At 47.1% G+C, this 3,907-nt stretch overlaps 1 pseudogene; it reads right to left on the bottom strand.

Moving 5' to 3' along the window:
• Window positions 1-1,168: 1,168 nt before the first annotated feature.
• LOC144825456 (18S ribosomal RNA) lies at window positions 1,169-2,692 on the bottom strand (annotated as a pseudogene).
• Window positions 2,693-3,907: the final 1,215 nt, after the last annotated feature.

The following is a 3,907-nucleotide window of genomic DNA, read 5'->3' as shown; positions in this document are numbered from 1 at the left end:
CAAAGCTGCGCTAGGACAGTATATAACACATAACGGGATGGTGTTTTGCAGGTGCACCCAGTAGGTCAGAACTGATGGAGGATGAACCCAAGCCCGTGTTTTTAATGTCAAGGTCCCTCTCTGGGATGCTGACACAAAAATAATATCACAAGCCGGAGGCATTGCCCGCAAATGCAGACTGATGATGTCAACAACTTGCAGAAGAATCAACAATAAATTAGTAGCACAAAAGACTCGGACTGTGGAAAACCCCGTCTAATATTCAAAACATTCATGATGTCCTGGAAGAGTGGCCATATTTCTGAAGTCAGCCATGCACGTAAGGCCCTCGTATGCCCAATCAGAACTTGGCAGCTTGTAAGTTCTCTTTCAAACACCAACGCATGTGCCTTAAAGCAAACTGACGGCATTCCCTTATATCTTCCGTCACACTAGCAAGCTCTTCAACAAGCTACTTTCAACACAAGACAAAATTACAGGGATGGAATTTCATTTGGAGCGCCCAGAGCTTAGATGGCCCTAGGCCAGGCCAGTGGGCTGGAGCCCTCCTTCCCTGGTGTGAGGCATCAGAGGAGAAGAGCCAGGTCTTGCCCCTGTGCCATCAAAGTGACTCCCGCGACACCCACTGGGGGTGCACGCGTAGAAGCCAGAGCGGTCCAAGAGTGGCTTCCCATCCTGCCCCTTGAACATTTTTTAATGGCTTCGAAGGGCATGGCATCTCTGCCAAGAAGAGTTAGGGTTCCCTCATGGGTCCTGATCCTTCTTATCCAGGCTGCCCTGCTGCCGAAGCTGGGCAGCTCCTTAGTGACTCGAAACCCAGGAGGCAGGGATCTTGCGGAGGAGGGTCCAGGTGGCAAGACCTTTGGAAGGGTTCTAGCACAGGGAAGCACTGCATTTTGGTGTTCTCCAGGGTCATGCTGGGGGAGTGTGGGCTCTGTCTTGGGCGGGCTTTCTGTTGCATTGTCCCAGAGGGGCTGGAGTTTGCCCACCCGGTCCCTATGGGTCCTCCTGGGCAGTGAAGCCTGTCCCATGCCTGGTACTCGCCCAATCATCCAGCAATCGCAGACCTCTCTGCTGGCTTGGGCACGTAAGGGGAGGGCTAAGCCCCGTGCCCGAATTTCCATCTAGGGTACAGACAAGGATTCAGGCGGTCAGGCCGCTCCTACGTTAATGATCCTTCTGTAGGTTCACTTACGGAAATCTTGTTATGCCTTTTACTTCCTCTAGACTGGCAAGTTTGATTGTCTTCTGGGCGCTCCACTAGGGCGGATGCTGACCCCGGCAGAGCAGACCTGAGGACCTCACAAAACCATTGAATCTTTAGTAGCAATAAGTGTTGTATACAAAGGGCAGGGACTTAATCAATACAAGCTTATGACACACACTTACTGGGGAATTCTCGTTCATGGGAAATAGTTGCAATCCCCAATAGCTATCACAAGTGGGGATCAATAGATTACCCACAACTGTCTGCAAAGAAATGACACACGTAACTAGTTAGTATGGAGAAGTCTCACCTGTTATCATAAATAAACACAAATCGTTTCACCAGCTATGAACGGCCATGCGCTACCAGCCACAGACTGGAGAAAGACCTATCATTCTGTCAATCTTTTTCATGTCTGGCCCAGTGATGTGTTGAGTGCAATTTTATCATTTATGGTCAGAACTATTACAGTATCTGATTCTCTTCCAACCTACAACTTTCATGCTTGAATAACAAAAATATTCTTGGCAAATACTTTTGCTTTGGTTCGTTTGCACCAGTCCAAGAATTTCACCTCTTGTGGCACAATACAAATGCTTCCAGCCATCAATCTTAATCATGGGCTCAGTTCCGAAAACCAAAAATATAGACCTGGAGCCCTATGCCTATTCCTATTCAATTATTCCTAGCTAAAGTGTTCTGATGACCCACCTACTTTGAAAACTGGTTTTTCCACAATCAGTGCTTTGGAGCACCTAGGAGACTCAGTCAAGAACATTAAGGGGGTGCCGAGAGGCAGAGACTGAGACAGGCAGTAGCTCACCTTGTGGCATACCAACAGCTCAATCCCAAGATGCAACTATAGGCTTTTCAACTCCAGAAACTTTAATATACACCATTGGAGCTGGAATTACGGTGGATGTTAGACTTGCCCTCCAATGGACCCTCCTTAAATGATTTAAAGTGTAATCATTTCAATTACAGGGCTTCAAAAGCGTCCTTTATAGTTATTTTAATCAGTACCACAAGTTGGAAGTAGGTAATTTGCACGCTTGCTGCTTTCCTGGGATTTGGAAGCTCGTTCTCAGGCTGCCTCGCAGGAATCTAACCCTGATTCTTCATTACGCATGGTCACCCTGGTATGCAGAGAAAGTATCATTGAAAGTTAATAGGGCATACATCCGAATATATCGTCACTGTCACTGGGACATGCCACAGGCCTGAGGTAATCTAGAGTCAGCAAAGCAGCTGGGTGAACCGGTATTGGTCTTAATTTAATAAATTCAAGCTTCCTCGAAGGTCAGCACTTGCCAGCATTTATTAGCTCTAGAATTATGACAGTTATCCAAGTAAGATGAAGTGATCAAAGAAAACATAACTGACTTAATGAGCTATTCACTGTTTTACTGTTCTGGCCATGTGTATTTACATGTGCATGGCTTACTCTTCGAGAAAACATATGCTACTAGCAAGATCAACCTGGTAGCTGCACCTGCTGGACGAGAGGAGGAGCCTTGTGCCCATTCTGACTCAGCCTTTACATCCCTCAGGCACCTGCTGTAGGAAGCCCTGCTTGCCTGCAGGCAACTGGAATCTTCCACTCAAGGGCCTCCTGGATCTCTGACACGGGGCCAGGTCATAGCTTTTCCTACTGGAACGCCGCTATTCCACCAGCAGGAATCCCACTAGGCCCCACTAGGCCACCAGGGACACCACTATGGGGGTTGGCCCTCGTGGTAACGGCCTGGCCCACCACCCTGGGGCATATTTGTTTTATATATACATATCTGTTTTTCCCCTGGGGAGCAGTCACGCCCCCCCCCAGGAGACTACAAAATAATTTTTAAGAAGGTTCCAGATACATTTAAATTGTCAGGGGGTCGGCACACAGGCCGACCCCATGTGGGAGGAATTTTTTTTTTTTTGCACATGTGTGGTTTCCCTGGGGGCTGTGATCAGCCCCCCAGGGAAACTAGACATGTGCAAAAAAATCATATATATAAGTGTTTTAAAACTGTTAGACCTGGTATCATTGATGTGAGTCTCCCTTCCATGTTTACAGATTGCCTCCTCTGTTTTTGATATGTTTTGCTGGTTATATGATTCGGGCACTGTGCCACTGCCATTCAGTGCCACAGTGCAGAGCCTATGTGCAGGCTAGTACTGCCATGTCAACTTGGTAAGTGCACCCACTTGCCAGTCCCTAAACATTCCCTTTTCTTCATATCAGGCACCCCTATGGTAGGCCCAGGGGCAGGGTGCATTGTAAGGATAAGGTAGGACATGCCCTGGGGTGTGTGAGGTATGTCCTAATAGTGAATTACAACCATTTTCATTTTTCCTATGGCAAGGCTACCTGTTCTCCATAGGCCAGAATGTGCAGTTTGATTACTACACCTTATAATCCTAACTGACTCAGGGAACATGGTGGAAATTCGAATTTAGTATGCCTGAACTCAGAATGATAAAATACATCTTTTAGTAAAGTTGCTTTTTACATTCTGTGTTTGAAAATAACACTTTTAGAAAGTTGGTATTTTCTTGCCTAACTATCCAAGCCTGCCTCTGCTAGGTTGTGTATTCCTTGTCTGGAGTTTGAGTGACAGGGGCTGGGGGATTCCAGGAGACAGGGTGAGTCAGCACAGTGCTGAATAGAGAGATCTGCATGTAGATGGGTGGGAGGAATTGCACCTGGGACCT

Source organism: Lissotriton helveticus, chromosome 3_1, assembly GCF_964261635.1.
Source record: "Lissotriton helveticus chromosome 3_1, aLisHel1.1, whole genome shotgun sequence".
NCBI lineage: Eukaryota > Metazoa > Chordata > Amphibia > Caudata > Salamandridae > Lissotriton > Lissotriton helveticus.
Note: the sequence above shows the minus strand (reverse complement) of the source record. Positions and strands in the feature narration are given on the sequence as shown.